The sequence below is a fragment of the Callospermophilus lateralis genome, chromosome 14, assembly GCF_048772815.1.
Source record: "Callospermophilus lateralis isolate mCalLat2 chromosome 14, mCalLat2.hap1, whole genome shotgun sequence".
NCBI classification, from domain to species: Eukaryota; Metazoa; Chordata; class Mammalia; order Rodentia; family Sciuridae; genus Callospermophilus; species Callospermophilus lateralis.
This window is the reverse complement of record NC_135318.1, coordinates 50,108,621-50,134,835: the sequence shown is the minus strand read 5'-3', so window position 1 is coordinate 50,134,835 and position 26,215 is coordinate 50,108,621. Positions and strand designations below refer to the sequence as shown.

The 26,215-nt window shown below is 43.8% G+C and overlaps 1 protein-coding gene across 1 annotated transcript in view; it reads right to left on the bottom strand.

The window, feature by feature from the left end:
- B3gnt2 (UDP-GlcNAc:betaGal beta-1,3-N-acetylglucosaminyltransferase 2) overlaps positions 1–15,656 on the bottom strand; it is a 29,171-nt gene extending 13,515 nt beyond the window's left edge. Inside the window, exon 1 of the mRNA XM_076832996.1 lies at positions 15,442–15,656. The gene's annotated coding sequence lies outside the window, so the exon portion shown is untranslated. The remainder of the gene's footprint in view (positions 1–15,441) is intronic.
- Between the last annotated feature and the right edge of the window lie 10,559 nt (positions 15,657–26,215).

The following is a 26,215-nucleotide window of genomic DNA, read 5'->3' as shown; positions in this document are numbered from 1 at the left end:
AAACAAGACAGGGAATAATAGGGTTTTAGGATAGAAAGAGAGATATACTGATACTGAGTCTTAAAGGGGTTGAGCCATTGAGATGCAGAAAGCACAGTTGTAAATCTTGAGCAAGAGGCCCTTGGCTAATGCTCTTGTAAAATGAGGAGGGGGTGGGGACTGGCATAAAGTTGTGTGGCTCTACATCCAGTCTGGCCCCTGATACAGTCCTTCTATAAATATTGGACACCCCCAGCCCAAGGTATGGCTTCTCACACTTGATGTAGCCTGCCTACAATCTCTCTTGAGTGTATCTACTCTCTATGGGAACTTCTGTCATGGGGGGATATGAAGGACTCCAAATTGGATGTCCACAATGATTACAAACATAGTGGGCTTTCAGATTCTCTGAGACTTCATTTCCAGAAGCAGATTCAGAGCACAGGTCAGGCTAGCCTCCTGTCATCAGATCCCCACATCACTGCCCACAGCACACAGGAATGTTTGGTCTGCCTCACCAACTGCTAATCCATGAGCCTGAGTTTTCCTGATTTTCCCTATAACAAAAAGAAGTGACAAACTCACTCCCATGTATGTCTTCTTTCGTCATGTGAATTCTGCCTTTGGAAAAATTACAAAGGGAGCACAACCTGTTGAAGTCACGTAACATCTAATCAAGCAATTCCCTGCACCTTCACCCTTACTCCCCCACAATAAGAAAAGCCAGACTGGGGCTGGGGCTGGGCCTCAGTGGTAGCACACTTGCCTGGCATGTGTGAGGCACTGGGATTCTCAGCACTGCATGTAAACAAATAGATAGACACATACATAGATGTGGGGAGCTGCTCTGAATGATTCGCATCTTCCGTCTTGGAGTGGAGAGGCTTGTGACTTGGACATTGCTCCGGTCCCCTTGGGCTGAATTATACTCACATTTCCCTTGTAATTCCGTCCCTTCTTACCTTTTTTGGATGGAACTTCCTAAGAAAGGATCCTCCCAATAAAAGCCCACTTCGGAACCATGCTCCTCTCTCTCCCACTTAGGGAGCTTGAGGCCAAGTGGAGGAGCTGTCCTGAAGCTTGTTTAAAGGTCAAGTATGTGTCTGTGTTTTATTTGATGTTCCTGGAAATTCACAGGGACGACCTTAAGTTCAGCTGCTCCCATGGGCCAGGAATGGCAGATAGATAGATAGATAGACAGACAGACAGATAGGGTCTATCAACAACTGAAAAAAAAAAAAAAAGCCAGACAGATTTACCCTCTCATTGTACCCGCAAGAGCATGGAGTCATCAACACTGATGTGGACATTGTCTTTAAATCTTTACTGTATTAAAAATGAAAACTAAAAAAAAAAACCCACCTCCCTGTTTTAATGCACACCATCTTTCCACAGACTTCCTTCCCGATTTTCCTACTCCACGTTCCCTTTGCCCATTTTTCTAGTTCCCATCTAGAGATGTTCCCATCTTATTCCATCTTCACAATGAGCTTAAAAAAAAAAAAAAAAAAAAAAGTGAAGCTGTTAATTTGAGGTCACAGAGCTAATCTGGGTGGAGCCAGAGTTTGGGCTTTGGACCCTGAGGAGTCCACCCTGAGTCTACCCTCATGCACTTCTTATCACCAGACTGTGGGGCTCAGAGAGGACTTCAAGAATCCCCAAGCAAAGCTGCGCTTCCTAAACTAATTAAGGACCTGAGATCAGTAGCATTTATTGGATACCGAGGAACATTTAAGCAATTCCAAGAAAGGTCAGGGAATTTTGAAGATCTTTAAAACATCAAATTGAGAAAGGAATAATGTAGACAAAATGGCCACTTGGGTACCCTCCCTGAACTAAGGTGTCCAGAGGCACTGGTCTGGTAATGCAGGCACCTTCCACACCTCAGGTAGAATCTTTGCAGATGTTTCGTGTTTCATGGCTACATTGGATTAGTGAGTTATTTACCTATAGTAAAGAATGGGAGATTGGCAGGGGCTTAAACTAGCCTAGTCATAAACACGTCCAGGCAGAGTCTTGTGTCTGAGTTGTTTACACAGAGAGGAAACTGCCTCCTCTCCCCTCTAGCACGACATGCTGAGGAAGAGATCCCTACAGCCTGCTGGAGGACAGACCCCTGCTTTCCTGCTCTGAGAGAACAGTCAGCCATCCTGGAACAAAAGAGGTGACTGACCATAAACTGTGCTAACCACAAACTGCACCACCTCACTCTCCCGTCCTTCCAACAACATTCACACGCATTCCACACGTGGATCATATCCCAATTTCATTACCAGAAAAAAAGTCATAAAAATTTCGTTTCCAAGGCCAAAGAGAACACCTGCTCCAACCAATTCACTCACAGATGAGGAGAACCTGCAGTGAGAATTATTATTAATGCAAAATCTTTTCCCACAACCTACAGCTTCAATTCTGGGTTATCAACATAAAAAAAAAAAAAAAAATTTAAGACACCATTAGCCCTGCACTCCCATTTCTCCCAACCTGGACTGCACTCACTTTTATTACTTCCTCCTCCTTGCTATTACAACACCTCACCCATGTTTATCTGACCTATCACTATGTGATAACATGTCAGGCATACCAGAAAGCCTGGCTCTGTCTTTAGAGCAGACTGCCACTCAAGACAATAAATACGAGAACAAGAAAGACAAAAAAAGGGGAGAGGCAGTAAAGATAGTAGGACCTAAAGAAAAATCTTTATTCTTTATAATCTTTTTGATTGAGAATATTTAATACTGCAGTAAATAATCATTCTTAGATAATTTCACACACAGGTCCTAGTATCCAGCGTACCTCTCCCCACATAAAGCAACCCTCCCTGGCCCAGTCTATCTGCCAGTCTTAGCCACTCCTGTCCATAAGGTCATAAGACTTTTCCAATTCTCAAGCTTTCTCAACACCTCACCCATCAGGACTGTGTAAAGGTATCATGTTAAGTTAGCAGTACATCACCTAAAACCACCTCTCAGGAAACAGTCAAATACAATTAAATTAATCTATAAACAAATACAGGCCCAAGGGATGGGGGAAGGAAAGGAGAGGCAATTAAAAATTAATAAATATGCACATGCATAAATTGCAGTACTGGATTAGAAACAGATCCCATTATATAAACTGAGTTGTCAAGCTGACCTTATATAATTGCTTCTGGAAATAAGTAGGCCATCAAGCCCAGTCTGGCAACCTTGGTGTGCAGGAGTATGGGGGATTGGGGAGATAATGCAGCATCTGTTAGGTGGGCTACTCATACCTACAGACACATAGACAGAACAGCTGGGGAAATCAATTAAGAAAGAATATTTTCAAATGGGCATCATAAAAGTAACTTATTTTATCTAGTAAAACTCAATTAATGACCAACTAACAAAATTAAAATTTTGACTCCCCTCAAACTCTTCAATTTTCAAAACGACATCCTCCAACATGTAGTTCTATAGGCTGTGACAAATGATCACAAACATAAGTAAAAAAATTCAGATTCTAAAAGAATCATTTACTGTTAAGTACTTGGACAACCAAATTCAACCTGCCATTTTCCATGACATAAAGAACCATCCATGTCACTTCTCACAGGTACTATAAGGACAAATTCAAAATAACCAATCCTTCCCAATTCTATGAAATTATATTTGGTAATTCTTATCCCATGACATACAGAGCTTGACAGCATCTCCATAATTTTCCTGAAATTAAAATGTTTATATTTGTATCTCTTCCAAAATAAAAATACAAGCTCTAAAAATAAGGAAAGCATTGTGCCAACACTCTCCAACTAGGGATTGCATAAAACATATTAAAAAATTGCCTTCTTTTGTAACTTCAATAAACATTTAAATTTATACCAATGACATTCACTGTGTTTATTTTAGGTAACTTAATAAATTGCCTTGGGAGGTCTCAATTTTTTGGCCCTTAAGAGGAAGGTTTTCAGTGACATATTTTCTTAAAAGAGAACATGCCCTTGGTAGTGAAGGGAATACCAAGGAGCAGAAGGGACACAGTCTCAAACTCTAGGACTCCTTGACTTACCCACGTGGAGTCTCTTAGAGGAGCAGCCTTGAGATAGCTGCCTGACTCACTCTTCTAAAAACTGGCATGAAAAATCTCACAGTAAAGGCTGCGGTTGTGGTTCAGTGGTAGAGCACATGCTCAGCATGTGCAAGGTCCCAGTTTCAATCCCTAGCAACACACATACACACAAACCCATATAGAACATTCTGTAAAACTGGCCTGTGCAGAGATTTTTAAATAATGTATTAAAAAGGGCGAATTGACAGGAAGGTTGGCCAAGGACCTAACACCTCGGGGGAGGGAAATAATACAAGAAATGGGACAATCATCAGGGACAATCCTTATAACAAGGCAAATCAACAACTGCACACCTAGTCCCTACCTTGGTCACTAAGGATTCCTCTATGTGCCCAGAAGTGTGCCAAAGGCCAACTGGATATATTCTGTGAAGCTATCCTCCTCTTACAGATAAGCAAACTGGCTCCCAGGATGTAAAACTTGTCTGAAGTTCCCAGAGAGCACAGAGGGTCAAGAACTGGGAACCTATGCCCCAACACCAATGCAGAGCTGCGAGGTCAGACATCCCCATCCTCACTGAGGACTCTCACAAAGACCTGACCCCAGATCCAAGCATGACAACCTCAAAATCCCCCTCTGACAGCCTTCTGAGCACAAGAACCCCTTAAAAACAACTTCTATACTTTCCATCCATACCTCTGCTCAGGCTGGCTTCTCTCAGCTTAAAAATGCCCTTTCTCTTGCTGCTTTATTCTACTCTTATCTTCAAGACTCGGGTTCAAATTTGCCTCCTATTCTGTGAGCACTGGGGTAGGGTTCTGGATTTAACCTCTCCTCCTGGCATTCAGGATCTCCCCAAACCAGAGGCCCTCTAAAAGAGTACCACCATCTAGTCACCTGGAAACCACCCTCCACACCAGCAATGCCTCCCAACCAGGATGGTTCCAAGGGACCTGAGATCCAGCCCTGAACCCCAAGGGAGGCGGAACTACACAGCCCACCCTCAAGTGCCATAAATGACTGACAAGAAACGCACCCAACCACCATGTGCCCCAGCACCACTTCGCACACATACAATGTCCCCTTCTCTAGGATCAGAAATCATTCTCCTTCCAGAAGACCACCTTCCTAGTGACTTGTGACCCTGGGTGGCAAAAACAAGCCAAAAGGCTCTTCTCCCAGCTCCCTTTGCTGATTCCTTCCCTGCCCCTTCTCCATTTCTCAAATGTTGGCTAAATTGTAACTAGTTACTGGTAGGGGCTTGAGCACTGTGGTTTCTAACTCATTTTTTAAAATATTAAAATAAGTCATGTGAGTTTAGAAAACAAAGCCTCCAAATAAATGACCTTCTGGCCTTTCATCCAAATATCCTATTAAAGGAAGGGGTTGAGGAATCATCCAATCATTCAACCAAGACTTATGGCTACTTATTTAAAGAAGGTCAAATAGTAACACAGCTTTCTCCCACCACTTGCCAAGAAAAACACGTGTTGCCAAAATAAAAGAGATCATGTTGTTTGCTCAATATATGGGCACACTGCTGAGCAGCTAGGAAAGTGGGCCTCTTTTGCCAAGCAATTTAAATCACCTCAGTTTTAAGTACATCTATGAATGTCATGGTCACATACTGTACACTACCATACATGTGGAACCACCAGGACCACAGCAATCCATCCTTGTGCCTAGAGCTTCCCGCGAGGCATTCCCTCTGCTGGATCCCCACAGCTTCAGCTGCCTCTACACTAACAGTAGCCTCCCCACTGTGGACCTCCACACCCTTCAGTATGGTCACGAGTGGGGGAGGGATGAAAAAAGAAAATCATCCTGCTGAAAGAACCGCTGGCCACCTAAGGCTTTATTATACACTTCTCTGTGTCATACTTGTTTGAAAACTTCAATTATAAAGAGTTTTGTTTTTTAAACAGGATCCATCAACCTTGAGGAACAAAAACTCGAAAGAGAAACATTCAGTTAAAAATAGGGCTATCCATAGATATTTAAGTTCATTTGAAGGAAATAATTCCTATGTGAGGAAGGGAAAGAAGAAAAGTAAAATGGCTGCATCTCACTTAAAAGAATAATAGCCACAAAAGTTCCTCATAAACGAGTTTCAAATTCAGCTATAAAATAAGAAGTGTAAAAAATACACCTCATTAGGGCTGGGGTTGCGGCTTAGTGGTAGAATGCTAGCCTAGCACGTACGAGGCCCTGGGTTCTATCCTCAGCACCACATTAAAAAAATAAACAAAATAAAGGTATTGTCTCCAACTACAACTAAAAAATAAAAATATATATATAAGAAAAATATCTCATTAGTTCAGTATCTATGAGGAACTGGTTCTAGGACCCTGAAGACAGCAAAACCCTCTGATGCTCAAGTCTTTAAGATGGCACATTATTTGCATATAACTTATATGTACATCCTCCAGTATACTTTAAATCATCTCTAGATTATTTATTTATACTACCTAATACAAAGTCAACACTATGAAAGTGCTGGTGCATTATGCTTGAAAACTAATGACGGGGTTTGTTGTCACAAATCATACATGCACACAATATAACAAAATAATTTGGCCAATATCACTCCCCAGGCACTCTCCCCTTTCTTGGTCCCTTTCCTCTACTGATCTCCCTTTGATGTTTACAAGATCCTCCCCACCTCACCCCCACCTTTCTTTTCCTTTTTCCTCTCTAAATTTTGTATAAGAGAAAAAAACATGACCCTTGACCTTCTGAGTCTGGCTTATTTCACTTAACAAAATGGTCTTAATTCCATCCATTTTCCTACAAATGACATAATTTCATTTTTCTTTATGGCTAAATAAAACTTTATGTATATATATTACACACACACACACACCATATTTTCCAAAAGCAACTTTATACTGTATTTTTTACCTTGCATTATTTGTTGTTGTTGTTTTCTGAATGTTTTTGGCCTACAGTTAGTTAAACCCTTGGTTGTGGAACTCATGGATACAGAGGACCAGGTACATTTAGATAGGATGACATTTGTAACAAATCCACTCTGACCCTTTCTGTGTTAGACAAATATATTTGATTTTGAGAATACCACCAGGCTTCCTACTGAACACCTAGGGCTAGACCTGAAGGGTTTGTTTAAACACACACACACACACACACTCTGTATCACTCCCTGATCAGGACTCAAAAAAGCAACACTTTAGAGAAGCATTTGAATGTTGAGTGCTTTTCAAAGAAAATAAATGATAAAAATTGTGAAGCAAAAATTATATAAGCTGTGGCAAATTTATGGTTCATAGAAATACCTTATTAGAGTGTTAACACCTTCATATTCACAATTTCAATGGATTTACACTTAAAATAAACCAGAAAGGTGGCTGTGCAGGTTTTATCCTATTTTGCAAGGGGGTGGGAAACAGAGGCTAAGTGAGTTGCCATGGTTACAGTGATACTTGATGTCAGCTCTGGAACCTAACCCTCCTTCTGCAAGATCTCCACATCACCAGTCACCCCCATTGACAACTTCTGCTGTGCCCCTAGGTTCTTGAACCATTAGCAATCTCCACTTCTCCACTGAAAAGTTCTCTCTCCAGGTGCTGCAGTTACTCACTCTTGTCATGCCCCTCGTCGTGCCTTGGCCCCTTTTTAATTCCCCTCACATCTAGCATCTTCACAATCCTTGTACTCTCCTGGATTCCCAGGGCACCCAACACCTTTGGCCACCACTTCTACCCTCCCATTTGGGGCAAACCCTATCACCTCCTGATTCTCTTCCCTCTTGGCAGCCTTAATTCCTGGCCTCAACCCCCCAAAATGGACCAAGTCCATTACTAGGTCTTCCCTCATCCCACACTCCTGTCCTTTGCACCCTTAGACACTACCACAGACTCTAATATTCCATATGCTAAATGACATCCCAATGGCCCATGTCTGTAGCTCGCCTCCTCCTCCACATCTTCTTTAATTGGTTTCTAAATCTTATCCCACCCATCCATGATTCATCTCTCACCTCTTTCAAACACACATGGTCTTTAATCCTGTACCACCTCTGCTGTTTTTGAACTGAGTTTTTCCCCTACCGAAGCTAATGAGGTGGCCTAATTCAATAAATTCCAACAAGCACCCACTTAAACCAAGCAATGTCTAAAACAAAACTACAAAAACTAAAGGAATAAGGGTAAGGCTGTGTTAAGCGAGGTGATCAGAGAGAAAAGGGTGAAGAATAACTGCAGCCAGAGGTAGCAGGCGGCACCAAGGCCACAGGCAGGAAAGTTAGTGAGTGGAGGGGTGAAGGGAGGTGAGAGACAAGGATATCCACATCCCAATAGGTGATGTGAGAATTCTGGGTTTATTCTGGGGAAGAGAGGGACTCACTGGAGTCTGAATCTGAGAAGTGAACTCAAGGTTAATTCCAGTTTCTTCCCAAGAACAGATTGAGGGCAGGGGAAATAGGAAGCAGACAGCCCCACCAGGCTGTCTATATAATGACCCAGGCTCCTGATCAGTCCAGTCTCCCATCCACCTCTCTGGCTCAAGTTCATCCTCTTCAATGCAAGTCTGACCATGACATGTCACCACATCCTGTGCACCCAAGAACTTTCAATGGCTCCCCACTGCCTCTGAAACTATCAAGTACCACATCTCTGCACAGTCATTGAGGCTGTGCTGCAGGCTGTTACCTGCTCCAAAGCACCCTGCACTCCAAACTCACAGGATACCTTGCTGCTTCCCCTGACATGGCTCTATGAGCCTTCGCAGTATCCTGTTCTCTCAGGCTGCAATATGATGGCCACCTTTGCCTTCCTTTCTCTGCCCCTAAAAAGTTATGTGTTCATTCTTCAAGGCTAAGTCCAAGTGCCCCTTCCTCAGGGAGCCTTTCTTGACTGCCCAACACACACTTTGTTTCTGCCTCTTCAGGAGCACTCTCACCAATTTCTTTTCAGTGTCTACCAGACAGCCAACTTCAGTAGGCCAAGACCCAGAATCATGCCTGACCCACCAGTAAACACACCCAGGACAGAGCACAGTGCTAGGTGTTCTATCAATGGACACTAGCTACTGAACACAGCCCACTTCACCAGTCATCATCTTGAGCTCTTAACTAGAGGAGGAGGATTTCAGAATAGGCATTCCCTCTCAGTTCCTGCAATCTGGAGGCTCCCTGGAGAGAGACTCAGGGGACTGGGTTCCCAGTACTACTAAGAAGAGGGAGAGCTACAAGCAAGAGTTAGAATATGAATGGGCCTGAACCTAGGCATTCTGATATACCTGCCCTATCTGCCAGGCATCTCTTAGGCAAGTCATCACACTGTCAAATAAGCCTAAAGTGCCAGCAGTGTGTTTTTTCTGAGGTCATTCTAGAAGTATACATGTGCAGAGAAGAACACTTACAGGGTCCAAATCAAGTTGTTAATAGTTAGTGTTAAGACACATTGGGATTCATGTTAATTTCCTTCACCTTATCTTGAATGTTGTTTCTAAATAAATATAAGAAAAACTTTTGGAAAGAATGCTAAAATATCACCCAAGTTACAATTGAAGGAGGAGTCCAAAATTAAGAAGTATCAAATAAACCCACTGGGGACATGAGACCATTGAATATATAAAACCACTTACAGAGTTAAGATTACGAAAGTCAAAAACATTTTAAATGGTTTGTCTGAAGCATGCAATTAAAACAATAGGGCCTGTGCTTTCACTTCTGAAATAATTACTTCACAATACATAATGCAGCAGTAAATGTTCTGAGCATCTTGGGCACTTACTGATGACTTTCATCTAAACACTTCCACACACTTCAAGATCAAATGCAAACCAGCTCTCACTACCGCACCCTTCTGCATGCTAGCTCATAACACAGCTAGCAGATCAAGAGCTATGTATGGAACATTTCAATAACTGTCATTGGAGAGGAAAAATCCACTAAAAGTAATAGGAGATCAACTATCAACAAATAATACATTTTTTAAGCTAAATGCCACATCAACAAAGTATTGAATCAAACAAATTTGGTTTCCTAACTTTCAATAACAGACCTATATTAAAAAAAAAAGACCTATCTGACTTTTATAATGAAATGGATTGTATAAACAGAGAAGACATAGTTGCTTTAGTTATCTTTTTAATGAAATAAAAAATTGCCTATCAGCCACAGTGCTAGGTATTTTAGGTATATCATTCACATAAACTTTCCCAGCATATCTATGATATATTTCACAACAAGAAAACTGGCTCAGAGTCAAGTAACTTGTCCATAGTTACATAGTAAGTGGCAAAACAGAACTCAAATCCGGGCCTGATTCACAAAAAACTACACACTCTGTACATTCTGAGATTCCACTTATGTGGAGTTCGAGAATAGGTAAAACCAATCTATGATGATATAATCACATCTATGATGATGTAAGAATAACTGTTCCCTCTAGGGAGTACGTTCTGACTAGAAAGGAACACCAGAACCTTCTATAGTAGAAGAAATGTTTATTTCTGGATCTGGAAGGTAGAAACATACACATAAGCTCACACTTTGGGTACTTCACACACTTCAAGTTATACCTCAAGTTAAAAAAAAAAAAAATCATCCAATTGACTTCAAGTTTAGGCTTATAACCATTAAACCACCACACCACCACTGATAGAACCTAACCACCCACACTCCAGAGTTGATTACCTTGGATGATACCTTAAAAAAAAAAAAAATTCCAGTAAGCAATGAACCTTCTAGTCACATCACACTGAACACATCTGAGCAATAAACTTGGTTTAAAATGCTGCAGAGTGAAAAGTGGAAAGTATCGGTTTCCTGGCTACTGGGAATTTCCCCTCTGTAGCCACATCAGAATTTTTTTTTAAATAATATTAAACCTGCTATAAGGGAACATTTACAGAGGCACAGAAAATAACCCGTAACAAAGTTCTTCAATTTAACTATGGAGATGCTGAAAGTTTAAATTACACAAATATTTCTACATGTTATAACTTTATCAACAATGCTGACTCTCACAAAGGTTGGATTTTGTTACAATGATTAATTCAAGCCAAGACAAAGCTGCTGAGCAAAGGACATAAAACTCACAATCGGAGCAACTTAAGTAGTGCAAAAAACTCAACTCAAGAGTTGTAAGGAATAGAAAACTCAGTACAAATAACTTGTTCTAGCAGTAGAGACTGGGCCACTATGTGTGCCACTGCCACCCCCCTCCCCCCCCCAAAAAAAAATTCTCCATCAAGTAATAAGTTCTTCTCACTGAAGCTTTGTTAGACTTGGCAAAGCCTCATCACCAGTGGGTGATGATGAAATCATTACATCAATTCTCTCAAAGCCTTACCCCACACATGTACACACCTCTTATCCGAACAGTAATTGCCTCTCCAGAGAGAGGAATATATTCATCCTACAATTTGGAGACAAATTTGGCAAGTACCTACTAACAGTTATCCCACCTTGAGGCAGTGGCGGGAGAACAACTGGACCCACACCTGTTGGGGGTATGCATTCTTCTTCTTCTTCTTCTATATATATATATATATATATATATATATATATATATATATATATATGTTGTAGATGGACACAATATCTTTATTTTATTTATTTATTTTTATGTGGTGCTGAGGATCGAACCCAGTGCCTCATGTGTGCGAGGCAAGCACTCTACCACTGAGTCAAAATCCCAGCCCCTAACAGATGCTTTTGATTATGCAGCCAGCAAATATTTACCATAGACTAGTTTAATTCACATTTCAGCTTTCTGGGCACACCAAAAAATATCAGGCAACTAACTGATCAAAATGACTTTAGTTTCCCCTAAGCACTTATACATAAGACCAAAAGGCCTTTATGAGAATCTTTCAGTATTTGTAATTTATATATCCTATTGGATTTGCTGCAGTAGATTATATATTATCCCAGTTGCAGGATCTCAGTATTTATAAAAGCAACCATTTAGCTGGGCACAGTGACAAACTCCTGTAATCCCAGAGACTCAGGAGGCTTAGGCAGGAGGACCACAAGTTTTAGGACAGCCTGGGCAATATAATGAGGTCGTGTCTCAAAAAATAAAAAGGGATGGGGGGGTGGGCACAATGGCACATGCTTGTAATCCCAGCAGCTCCGGAGGCTGAGGCAGGAGGATGGCCAGTTCAAAGCCAGCCTCAGCAATGGCAAGGTGCTAAGCAACTCAGTGAGACCCTATCTCTAATTCAAATACAAAATAGGGCTGGGGATGTGGCTCAGTGGTCGAGAGCTCCTGAGTTCAATCCATGGCATATACATCCCCCAACAAAAGGGATGGGGAGGATAAAGCACCCCTGAATTCAATCCCCAGTACTGGGGGAAAAAAAATATATATCCGTTTGCATTCAGTAATTTTTAAAGTCTTTAACAAACTAATAAAACTATCAAAAAAAACACTAAATAAAAAATTTTAAAATGTTAATATATTAAAAGAACTCTAAATAAGGGTTGTGGCTCAGTGGTAGCACGCTTGCCTAGCATGCATGAGGCACTGGGTTCGATTCCCAGCACCACATACAAATAAATAAAATAAATAAAGGTTCATCAACAATTAAAAAATATTTCAAAAAAAAAAAAAAAGAAGAAGTTAGAAAGAATTAAAAGACTGACTTGGTGGGGCTGGGATTGTGGCTCAGTGGCAGTGACTTGCCTTGCACATGTGAAGCACTGGGTTCAATCCTTAGCACCGCTTAAAAAATGAATGAATAAATAAATAAAGGTGCTGTGTTCATCTACAATTTTAAAAAAAGTTGGTTTTTTGGTTTGTTTGTTTGTTTTTTAAAAAGACTGACCTGGTGGTCAAGAAAGCAATATTTCAGGGATGGTCAGCATTCTTAAATTAGGTTTTCCCAAAAACTCAACATCATTAGAAATCATTAAAAGCTAATGTTTTCAGAAAGGATTCACCTTTTCTCTTAATCCCTCCATCAGCTGAAAAAGCCTCACACATCTCTATCCAGAACATCTTTGCCTTATACCAACAATGCATCATGTAAACTAAAATGATTAATGTTCTTGGATCTTCCTGCTTTTTAAAGTAACTTTAAAAAAAAATCACATTTGAACAAAGAGTACAGTGTAAAGTCAATCATGAATTACCAGTTCCACTTTCCTATTTTTAGGATAATGGTAATATAGAAGTTTTAGAGAAATCTAAATCATGATTTTTTTAAAACAAGGAAATCTTCCTAACCACATAAGCCATCTATTTACTCAGCCCTCCTTCAGAAGTCACCCCCCAAAAAATCAATTCAATTAAGTTATGCTTATTTTCCTCAAAAGACTACCACATTCCTTGGATTTTAAAAACCTTCTAAATGCATTTGCCAAATTTGGCTGATTTCATCCTCAGACAAATCTAACTGTTCCCACAGTTTTAGGTAAAGGAAGTTGATGCCAGGAGGGAATTCTATATTAATTGCACCAGGACCCCTCACTAAAGCCTCCATAACTTCAACAGGCCAGTGACAGGAGTAGGAAATCATCCTACATGTCTTCAAACAGAGCCTCTTAGGGCAGACACTACCATCCCCAAAACCAGATATGGGAAATAAGGCTCCGATGAAAAACAATTCGCCCTATGTCACTGAACCCTCTGTAGCAAAACCGAGACTAGTGAAAAGAGAGAGTGGGAACTCAAGTTTAATGGAGAATTAGGGCTTTGGTCATACATACACCATCTGCATACATACAAACATACATACAGAAAACTAAATTAAGAGAAGTGAGTCCCTCTGCAGAGAGGGTCCCAAGGAAAAAAGCAATATTCCACACTGAAAAAAGAGTTTCTAACAGAAGGTCTTATGATAAACACGTTTGTGAAGGCTGGGCAGGGCGGAAAAGGGTTACTCAAATTACTCCAGCAGAGTTCTTAACAGGGCTCCTTCACCTCTCTGGTCTTAAAATCTAATCTGGTTTAAGAGCACACGGGCTCTACGTAAAATTCTCCCAAATTCCATCAGGCTTAATAACCTCTATTCAAAAGAAGCAGAAGTAGGCACTAGGGCAGAGGGAAGTGACCTACCCTCCCTCCAGGTCAGCTGTCAGATCTACGGGCGCGACCATGAGACAGCACAAGAGACCCCACACATACACTCGATCAGTCCCACCTTCCCACTCCCAGTCCTGGCCCAGTCGCCACCTCGTTAACCATCCCATCAACTCCCGAGGCACAAATAATTACACTGGAAGAATTTGTTATAACAAGTAGGAGCCCATATTCAACAACTGGCTTCGCAACTTGACAGACTAGGCTCTAAAAAGGGAGGGGCAGGAGAATAATTGTTCTAAACAACGTCTACGAAGTCGGGGAGGTTGAGGCGGCCATGGAGGGAGGGGAGCCAAGACAAATGATCCCTACGTTTTAGGGAGGAGAAAGCCTTCCCACCAACAACCGAGGTTATAAATGTATGTAATGTTTTTTTAAAGACGCTGTGACACTTGTGGGGGATTTCTTTTTGTTCCTCCACTTGATGGGTAAAGAGGGGGTTCAGCGGCTCCCCAACCCAGAATGTAAAAAACCAGGGCCTGGAAAGTTAACAAGGTGACTCAGTTTTATTAACTCCAGAAGGGTCCACCTGCCATCCCGCAGCCGCCAGACCAGCATGACAGCCCAAAGACCCCACGCCCACCTTCCCGGCGAGGTGTTTTTCAGAGAGCGGCTTTGCGCGCTCCCTGGCCTGCCAGCTACCCCCACCCTCGCGGTGTCTCGGCCAAGCAGCCTGGTTAATCATTCAACGCCGGCAGCGTGGAAATATTTTTAGAGGTCAAAGCGAAAGGTTCTCCCTAAGTTTCGCAGAAACCAGTCTATGGGGAACCGGAGGTGGCAGTGCAAGAGGTTGGGGGTGGGGAGCGGGTGCCGGCGGCTCCCTGGCTCACAAAACACCTGATCTCCCCATGCGGCACTGGAGACCAGCGCAGTGCGAGGGTGGGGTGCGGGGGTGCCAGAGAGAAATCGCACACGGCTCTCCTCCCCCAAATACCCAGATACCCCAGAAGAGGACGCCCCGACCCAGAAGCCCCTTCCCAAATCCTGCAGCCCTGGGCGCGGGATCCCCCGGAAGTTAGGGTGCAGAGAGGAGGGGGAATGACCCTGGGCCCCAGGGGGTGGGTGTGGAATGGAGCAGGAGGCTCCAAAGACGCGCAACTGGGGGTTTCGTTATCCTCTTCATCTAGGGTTCGGAAGATGCAGAAGCCACAGGGGAAGGCAAGCAGCGTAAATGCGGCAGAAGCCACCTAGGAATGGTTTCCTCCGCCGGGGCGCCGGTATGGAGCCGGAACTGAAGAGGAGGTGGGAGGAAAGAGGGGGTCCAGTCAGGGGGCCCCGGAGCAGGGAGTTGGGAGGTGGCGGACAGAGTGGGCCCCGGTAGGCAGCGGGGGAGGGAAGAGCGAGAAGACGTGGGGGTGACCACCCGCTAGGGCCCTACCTTGTCCAGGAGCAGCTCCAGCTCGGCGGGGCGGGGGCGGGAGATCTCGGCCTCATCCACGTCCCAGCCGCTCCGCGCCGCTCAGCCCGGCGACCGCCGCCGCTCACGCTCCATGCGCGGCGCCCGGGACGGGCGGCCCGGCGGAGTCTGCGGCGTGAACAGTTCCGGCTCGCCTCCAGCACTTGTTGCCGCCGCTGCCGCTACGCCTCTCTCAAGGCTCCGGCTCCCGGCGCCGCGGCTGACTCCGGGCGCCCGCCCTGGGCCCGCCCCAGACCGACGCGCCAATCAGGCTCGGCGCCGCCCCTCGCGTCACCGCCCAACACCGGAGTCCGCCCCGCGCCCCAAGTTTTGGGAAGGCGGGTCTCCTGCCGGCCAGCTACTTGGCTCCCTGGACCCGCCCAGGCTCGTGCTTCCCGTGGCTTCCGGAGACCCAACGAACTCTACGTCCACACCTAGCAAGCAAGGGGTTCAACTGGAGAAAAGGGACCCCCTAGGAAATAAACCCTGCCCGAAAAACAGGGCAGCTTGAAACTTTAAAAAATCACTTTTAACTCAGGTCTAACCTCAATGTCTTCAGTTGGCCCCTCTTTGCAGTCCGCTCCATGCAAGGAAAGAAAGCGCCTCACTTGATGAGGACCCCAGTGAGCTTTCCTGGCCAGGGCTAGTGTGGACTGGGCCTAGAGTGAATCCCAGCCGCCCCTCAGGTGCAGGGGTGGGTTAGAAATCGTTCCGCAGTGGGAGATGGCGGGGGGGTACAGGGACAAAGTGGAACCTGACCTTTGTTTCATGCCCACTCAGTACCTGCAGCCACCTCTTGGATGCCCGAGGTCCAGGGTGGTGCCCACTGGGCACTGCCACAAGATCCTCGGGTTTATGAAGCTGCCCAAGACCTTTGGGGAGTCTTGTTCCTCCTAGCAGTGAAGTGCAGAGGGTTTCCTCGAGGTCCCCCTCGTGTCTCAGGAAGCCGGAAATGCAAGGTGCCTGGCGCGGGGCTGCTAACCCGACGCCGCAGTCCAAAATGCAGGTACCTAGGCATAGCCAAATAGCTGAACGCTGACCCCTCGCGACAATGCTCGGCTCGGCAAGCTGGATGGAGGCTAGGCGTCAACCACACCCACCAACCGGACCTCACTGAGCACCGAAGGGTCCTCCTAACCCAGCGCCCCTGCTGTCTCGCCAGAGCACTGCATGCCACTAGGAGTCCGGCCGGCTGACATCACTTTCGGGCCCCAGGTAAACCTGCGCGACCGGATGGAGAAGTTGCGCGGGTTGGAAAGGTCCAGCCTAGCCGGCAAGACCCGCCCAAGGTGCACCTGCAAGCGCTGCCTCACCTTGTCCTTACTCCCCTGGGCTGGAAATGATCCCCTCTGGGTTCTGAGGAATTAACTATTTGCAATTATTATTTTTTTTCCTCAGAAAGCTGTCAAGAGGTGAAGTTAGCCAAAGGGAGGGAATTGCTAATGTAAGAAATTTCGTGTACCTTCAAATTCAGCTCAATCCATCATCACCATCAGCACTTAAAGAGCACATTGTCGCTGGATGCACAGAGCCACGTGGGTACGACCCTCTAGAAATAAGGATTGTGAGTCAGTGGATCTGGAAGGGCTATGAATTGCAGTCTCAAGATCTTCCTGCTTTTCTGTTGATCACATGATTTTACTAAGACTACCACGTGAAATCCAAGAAACAAGTTGTATTTTTGTGCATTCATAGGAGAGACATTTGTTACTGGAGTTTGGGATTGGGGCGGGTAAGAAAGGGAGGTAAATTTTAAAGGGCATACAAAACTTAATGTTGTTTTTCCAGTTTTATTTATTCCCATAATTTAGAAAACTAACAAAATTTTAAAGAAATAAATTAGAAGAAATCTACAAAAATTCTACATTAATAGATAAATCAATTCGTGTAAAAATAAATAATCTTAAGTCATGTCCCTTGGTTTAAATAAAGATGTTTGTAGGCTCTGTTTTGATCTTTAAATGTTGTTAAGGGGGCAAAGCTGATATCTGAAGAAGATCCTTCTAAGCTATCAAAATGATATTTTGTTACTGTGCGAGTTTCTTCTTTTAAAATTCATTCCCAGTAGCCACAGACATGCTTTCAAGGACTGCCAACCAAGCAGTTTTTAGTAAAGGAACTGCTACAATGTCAGCTGGCAACCAACAAGAAAATTAAGCTTGTGTCCTTCACAGCTGCCAAAGGCTGCCCAGGCCCTGAAATTTAAAAATAAGAGCATTCTCTCCAAGTTGCCATTAATAAGTCCAACTTGGAGTGTATTAGCAATAGTCGTTCTGCGACTTGGGGGAAAAAATCAATGTAGAATTCATACCCACTTATCTATAGTCCCTGCTCTTAGTTAAGGACTGGGTTCATCAGCAGTAGGTAGAGGTTTTATTCATTTACTCAACAAATATGTGCTAACTACCTATGAGGTGCAGAGCAGAGGGCTAGGCATTGGAGTAGTGAACATGGCAGACATACCGTTCCCTCTTGGGACTCACAGTCTAGCTGGAGAAAGGGGTTTAACAATTGAATACACTTAAATAATTGCAATTATGATATGAACCAAAGTGAATGTAAGGTGGTGGGACCTTTGGGAAGTCCAAGAGAAGTTCCTGGCTGGTACAAGCTATCAAGGGTAAAGGTGGAGATGTAGGCAGGGTCAGAACATACAATACCTAGTATAGCGTGTTACAGAGTTTGGAGCTTATCTGAAGAGCCATCTGAAGCTAGAGTTGTATGCTCAAATTTGCACCTTGGGGCCAGGCATGGTGGCACATGTCTGTAATCCCAGCAACTCAGGACTCTGAGGCAGGAAGATGCCAAGTTTGAAGCCAGCCTCAGCAACTTAGCAGGGCCCTAAGCAACTTAATAAGATCCTGTCTCAAAATAAAAAAGACTGGGGATATGGCCCTGGGTTCAATTCCCAATCCGCCCCCCCCCCCCCCCCCCCGCCAAAAAAAAATGCACCTTGGTTAAGATCACTCTGACTGCAATGTGAAGAAGGAAGTGGGGAGGGGTGGGACTGAAGGACAGTTAGGAAGGTGTTTGTCTAGAAAAATGGTACAGTCAATGAAAAGTAGATACCAACAAGACTTGGGTCATCATTCAGATAAGGAGGAATCAAGGAAAACTCCCAGATGTCTACTGATTCAATCAAGTGGATGATGGTGCCATTTTCTGATACAGGGAACCCAGGAGAAAAGGGTAGAATAAATGTTAACAACGTTCAAACATTGTCAAAATAGTTTGGGATGCCTGTGAGATGTCCAAGTAGAGATGTTGAGCAGGTAGTTGGTAATATTCTGGTGCTTTGGGGAGAGGCTGGGCTGGAGTAACTGGTGTAGTTGTGGTGGTGAAGCTACAGGAGTGAGGAGGTCTCATGGGAGAGTGCACAGTAGACCAGAAGATGGCCTAGGACTGATCCTTGATGCATCCTTATCTCAGATCTGAACAGAAGCAAACTGTCTGGCAGAAGAAATTGAAGAGCAAGCAACTAGAGAGGCAGGAAAAAAAGCTAAGAGCTTGAGGAGATGGGGGGGGTAGCAGAGCCTAAAGGAGCCAAAGTGCTATGAGAAAGAGGCGGGATTCAGCAGCCCTAAAGATATGAGACCAGTATGAAATAAAGACTGAATAACATCCACTTGATTTGGTGACCTTGGTGTCACAGACTTTTAAAGCAGGACTGGTGGAGTGAAGACATAGGGCAAAGATTGAAATGAACTGAAGAAATGAAGAAAGGCACCGAGTGAAGGCAATTTTTGTAAGGTTTGCCTGTGCAACTCCAGGAAGAGAACTAGCTAGAGAGGGATGATATGTCAGCAATGGATTTGTTCATTCTGGTTTATATATTTTTATATTTTTAGGATAGTATAATTTGAGTGTATTTAAACATAGATTGGGAGGATCCCATAGAGAGAGGAAGACAAATGTACAGCAGGGAGAGGACATGAGTTTCCTGTATCCAAGGGGGAACGGAATCAGAGTGAGTGGAAAGGCTAATCTCATGCAAGCGACCAACTTTACCTTTGTAACAGGAGGAAGAAGATTGCAGGAGGCTGCATCAGGGAGGTTTGGTATGGATAGCTAAACCTTTTCACCTGAAGACTTCCTAATCTGTGGCATAAGGAGGATTGTGATGACCAGAGAAACAGCCAGATAGCAAGACTGCATTACGTTCCACCTGAGGTTGCTGACTTTCCTCTGAGTTTTCTTCCAACAGCTCAGTGGTCCACTCACAGGCCCAGGTGAGGGAATTGATAGGGAAGAAAAGCAAAGAAATTGAGAACATTGGCCAGTGAGATCGACATGCTGCATGATCAGAGAGAAAGGACAGATGTCAATGGGCTAGAGAGCTCAAAGGGATCACATGAGAAAGGGAAGAGACTGGTCAGAGATGTGGATGCTTAATGTGGGCTCAGAGGGTGTGGGCTCAGAGGGTGACCTGTAGGGTTATGGCAAATCCAGCATATGATAGGGGAAAAGTAGAGGAGAAAGTCATTGAAGAATATTAGGTCAAGGAGTTAAGAGGCAGTGTACTGGATGGGTCATCTGTATGAGTGAAGTTGTCCAGGATGTGGATGGGCAGTGGAGATGTGGTATGAAGGCCATGGAACCAGGAGTTAGAGCAAGGAGGAGGGAGTAAATAGGAGATCAGAAGATGGAAAGAAGCAGGAAAGGGAGAGGGAATATGACTGAGATGACAGTCTCCTCAAAAGAGCAAGACTGTTTGCAAGAGGTGGAGGAGTGGCAATTGGTAGAGGATCCACCCTCACCTGTGGACCCTTGGGGACACAGTGAGTGAGAGTCGACAGGTTCAACTCCCAGTGCTGCAAGGGAAGAAAAGAAAGTGAGTTAAATTTTGAGCAGAGGTGGATGAAGGATGGATGGATAAACTGTCAGATGCACAGATTGATGAAACCAACATTGATTCAGCTTGCATGTTGAAGTCTATAGTTCCAAAAGACCATGTTGAAAGATTTGGAGGCAGCAGGTGAGTAGAAGGGATAACTCAGGTGCGAGGAAAATCAGAGTGTTATGGCATGATGGAGGGAGAGAGGATCCATAAGCGAAGATGAGGAAGACTAGAGTGAGAGGCACAGTGGATTTTGCCTTAGTTGTCTCTTTATGAAGCCTAACTCATGTAGCTCTTCAGCCAAGGCCACATTCCCACACTTTCTTTTCCTTCCCAAGATTTCCATCACAGCAAGCATGTGAAAGCCTCTCAACCTTCTCCCCACTTCTCTACTAGGGATGCTGTTGTTACCACATTAGGTTTGGTATGAATAGCTAAATCTTTTCACCTGAACAATAGCTGTTGTTACCAAACAAGCTCCTGTAGGCCCTGGGTGTGAGTCAGGAATCCCAGGCTTGTCCTACCTCTACAGCTCACCTCCCTTCTTCAGACAGCTTGTTGATCTCTTAGTCTCAGTTTCATTGTCTGTAAAATGGGGTTGCTAAAACACACCTACCCCTTAGGGTTATCTCAAGGAATCGAGGAGGTAAGTGCTTTCTACAGTGTGAAGTCTAAAAAAAGTCAGTGTGAATCACAAAAGCTAGTGATTTCATTGTAAAGAACCCCAAGGTAGCCCCAGATACACCCACATCTCTCCCAGTAGCCCTCCAAAGAAGACCGTGAGTCTTTGCTCCAAAGGAAGTTGTAATTTTTCCCCAGAGACAGGACAAACACATCCAAAACAATTAGTGAGGAATGCACAGCTGTGTCTGATTAAGTGCTAAATTGTAAGGTAAAGACAATAAGAGCTCCAAGAGCAGAAAAGGGAACAATGAACTAAGTTTGGAAAATTCTGGGAGACTTCCTGGAGAAGGTGGGGTAGAGAGCACCCAGATTGCTCACTTATCCTAAGAACATTTGCAAACTTGCCCATTTCTTTGAGACTGCAAACACTGTTGATCTGACATTGCAACATGGGTCTACAAAGAGGTCGTAGGTCATAGATGGCTGTCTCGACATGCCTGCATCTCAGCCTATTCTTGCTCCTGGAGCCCTGTCCCTTCTCAGTCATACTCATGTGCTCCTCCCAGGGGGACCTACAGCCTGGGCTACACAATGAGTCCAGGTGCTTTTCCCTGGGCCTCTCATCTTTGGATTTCCCATGACACCCTTTTTATGTGTGTGTGGTAAGGAAATTGAGGCTGATCTTCACAAAATTTCCCATGCCCTCTGTTTGGTTTTAATATCCACCTGGTATTTTTTGCCAAGCCAGACAGCAAGCTCTTGAGCAAGCAGACCTGGGTGCCCCACCTTCTTATCTTTCAAGTTCTGTGGTTTGCTTTACTGCACCTGGCCAGTCTAGGGCACCTGTATGCCCACACAGCCAAAGCCCGGGTCATACCTGCCTTCTTTGTTCTTTACTGCCTCTGACTTGCTAGCCAGGAGCCCTACAGAGCTGCTACCCTGGACCCAGAGTTCAAGCATCTTGAAGCCAAGAACTGGTTTCCACCACCTGGTTCTATGGAATTAGTTCCTGTAACCCATAACCCTGTGGCCTGGTTGATGCCTCAGCCCTGTACCTCTCCCTCCTTTCCCCACAGGCCCATTAAAACTCTCAGTATACCTATGGGCCAGGTACACATAGATAGCATCAGCAACAGAAATTCCCAAACCACATACATTCTGTGAACTTAGATTATTCTAGAAGGATAGCAGTGTTTTGCTAGTCTGTTAATCAGTCCCAGATGGGACTATGAAAACAATCACTGGTCAATGGATAAAACATTAATTATCCATGGGAAGTATAGGATCTTGGCACTGAGATTCTTAAGAATTCAAATTCAAATCTCTTGAAACTGGCAAATAAGGAAAAGGCCCCAAAAGTAGCTTCTCTGAGGCCAAATACCTGATACTGGAGATGGTATCTTGAATGTTAAACAATTAAGTCACAGGTTAAAAACCACCTGGCTCCTAAAGCAGATGCTTTGCTCCCAAGGTTACTGTGACTTTGCAACAGCAGAAAAACATAAAGCCTCATTATCAGATGCAGATACTAGAGACAAATGTCATGATTCCCAGAGGACTCGCTCCATATTCCACAGTCCTGGTGCTAGAAGAACTCAAAAATTCCCAGGTTAGTGAAGCCAGCTTGTACTGACATTATGATAGAGCATAAAGTCAGTCATTTGAGGGGGCATAAACAGCTGTCTCTACTAGGGTCATCACACTGTTTTGGAAATGGAACTCTCATTAAGGAGAAATGCAAAATCATACTCCTAATTATCATCAAACTGCAAATGTTCAAGAGGCGAGGTCCGTAACTGCAGCACTGAGCATGAGACAGTGCTGTTAATATGATTATCAGGGCATAAGCCTATTAGAGAACTTAATGCCTCTTTGCTGGCATCATCTCTTGTAAAGCTTCCCAGGGTCTAGAAATCATCTCAATTGTAAACACGACTGTGACAAAACAGTGATTTCCAAGGGGCATAACAAAAATTTGCTGACCTTTACCAAAGGCCAAAACTGCCTGGCTTAGGAGAAAAAGAACATTTCTGAAAAATGAAGACTGATCAGCCACTCTGGTTGGCTCTTATTGAGGAAGGCAGGGTATCTGGCTGAGTCCCATGGATCCTTGCAGTAACCCAATGGTGGATATAATTGTAAGGTCTAACCACCACCAGGAGTTATGCATGAATGAACTCAGATGGCCACAATGACCCAGGTCTTGGCTGCTGCTAGAGAAAAACTCATGGTATGAAAGTCTCTCAACCCATGTTTAGATCCCATTCTGGAAAGAAGCTCAGTGTAGTCCTCATGGGGATAGTAAGAACTATTTGAGAGAGTTCCAAGGAAGAGGAAATGAAGCTGTTTATGTCCAAGTGCCTGCAGACACTCAGTGTTTTATAAGTGTTTATTTCCCTCCTTTTTCTTGGTCGTACGACCAAGTCCTAACAAGGATAAAGTATGCATGGTACCTAGGTGTAGAATACTAGGCAGTCTCAACCTTTGTCCTGGGTCACAGGAGGAAGTACCATTTTGTCCTCTTTCTAAAAGGTTCTAACACCAACATCACCATCATCATCCAGAACAGAAAAACCAATTGATTATCCCTGGAAGGAGCCACCTGCTTGGTCTTTAAGACCCAGTGACATTTGAAACTCTTCAAGTTCATCCCACAGCAAAACCACCTCCAAGAAGGGCACAGCCTCTTTCTTAAACATATCAGTTAGGAAAATCAGAGAGCAAGACCATGGATAGTCTTAAAAACAAATCAGAATTCATAAGCCATGTAGAATCCTAAAACACCAAATGAAAGGAGCCATATACAAAGAATACTTATTAAAGTTCAAGAACATGAAAAAGCTAATCTACGGTGGTTGAAATCAGAACACTGGCTGTCCTTGGGATTAGGAGAGGATTACCTGGAAAGAGATATGAGAGAATTTTGTGGGCTAAGAAAAATGTCTTTGACTAGAATTGTGGTTACATAGGAGAATATGATTGTCACAACTCATCATACATGCATTTCAGACTTGTACTTTAAAAAAAATCCTTTTTACTGATTAGCTGCTTGACACAAGTGCACTTTGTAAATATTCTTTTTCAAAAAAGAAAGAAAAGGAAGCAGCCATCTTTAGGAAAGGGAGTATGGGCAAGTAGAAAAATGAAAAGGGCTCCCCACCCATCAATCCCACTACCATCTAGGGCAATTTCCCCAGTGCCAACCTTTAGGGCAGTAAGAAATTGACATTTCAAAATAAACCAGATAGAAGGGGATGCATTTTTTTTTTCTAAAAATTAATAGCTTACTCTGAGCTCAGCATTTCGGATCAAGCCCTGTTTCTCTACATTTTGAAAGCCTTCTCATCACCATTTCCTTCCTTTGTCATCTTAGTGAAATGGCCTTTCAGAGTCAGCAGCCTTCAGCAGCACATATCTGTGGCATAACATTGGCTTTATAAACATCATGCTCATGATACTATAGAAAAACAAAGCAGCATGTAGTTGATCTAGCAAATATATGTAAATAATCATCAAAACTCAGAAAAAAAGAGAGTTTGAGTTACCAGCAAACTTTCAAGAAGAAAGAATTTTGACAATAAAGCTTTTGACAAGCAAAGACCCTCCAAGGGTAAGAAAACAGAATGGGCCATTGAAACTAGAACAAAAATCACAAGCTGTAGATGCAATGCCATCATTAGGTGCCTGTGTGACAAATCCCTTCTGTGCTGTCAAAGGGGACTCATTGCACATGACAAGAAGATTGTAGGCTGGGCAGGCTTCAGCCCAGCATGTTATGGCTCTTCTTCAGCTTGACTTTCCTGCTGTTCTCTTGGCTCTGTCTACCCACGTCTGTTCCTTTCCACAGCTATTTCAGGCATCTCACCCAGAGTCAATAACCAGAGTCAATAACCAGAGTCAATTCCCTTGTCTCTTTTTATGACCCAAGAAAAACTTACCTATAGTTCCCTACCAGATTTCCCTTCCCATCTCTTTGTCTGGGATGGAGTCAAATGACCCTTCCTAAGCCAGTCACTGGCAAAAATGAAGGTACCATCCTGGATCACTTGGCCAGTCAGGATTTACTCCTGAGCCTTCACATGAAGACAGTATGGACCCCCAGACACAGTCGGGGCTCTACTGGCCTGGATAAATCAAGTAGGATTGCAGGTAGGGTTTCCCAGCCTGAGAAAGAGGTTTGTAAATAGGAAGTTTGTGGGTGGGGGGGAGTACTCTTAGCATCAACACCTGAAGGGAAGGGAAGTAAGCAGGAATGGACGGGGAGAAAAATTGAACTGTAGTGCAATCCTGATAATGGCCTTGGCTGATCTCTTAGGGAACTCTGGTATTAGGATAGCTTAGAGTTGTCCAAATTGGATGAGAGGACAGGGCCTTTTTACTCCTGCATCAGTCAGTCATTGGATGTAGGCTGGCCTTGGTCAATGAGAGCATGATCTTAGGAAAGGTCCTTCAGCAAAGGACAAGTCTCAGAGAGGGGCTTCGCTGGCAGGTGCTGCTATCAACTCTTCCAGTAGAGACAGAGATGTAGTTTAGTAGTGGTGCATATGACCAGCATCATGCACGAGGCCCAGAACCAAACAACAAACAAAGAAAAAACTCCCAAACAAAACCCCAACCTCAGTAGATGGGGGAATGAATATGTCAGTCTCAAAGGAAAGGTGGATTTGGGAACATGTCATCCACTTTGGGGGAGATGGATATTGCCTAGGCAATACCTCAGATCTCCTAAAAATCAAACTGAAATCCACACTCTTATTTGGAGAAAACATTATATAGCTACCTTTACCAGGAGTAGCTCTGGGGCCCCAATATCTCCTCACCCCTCCACCTCCTTAAGAAGAGGGGACAGGAGACCTTTCAAGCATCAGCTACTACTTTGGTCTTTAAGAGGACAGTTGAGAAAAGGCTCTCTAGACTGAGTTTGGGTGGAACCCAAGCCCTCAGACTTAAGGGGCATGATGCCCACAAGAATGAAAATCCACAGGATTAATTTTGAACAAGCCAAGAGCCTGCTAAGCCCTGGCATCTGCTGAACTTCCCAAATCACACACATTAGACCATTCAGTTCCACATTTCTACAGGGTGCTTCCTGCCAAGCTTCCCAACACAGTTGACACAATAGGAGAATCAAAATGAGCAGTTAGAGCAATTATGGATATGCAGGTCAAATAAATAAGCCTTTATCTAGAGTTTAAACAGACATAGTCAACAAGGGTCTGGTCCAAAACTGAGTTTTAGACAAAGAAAGGCTTTACAAAACAAAGGGGGGAAAGGGAGTGGAGATGTTTTTTCTGT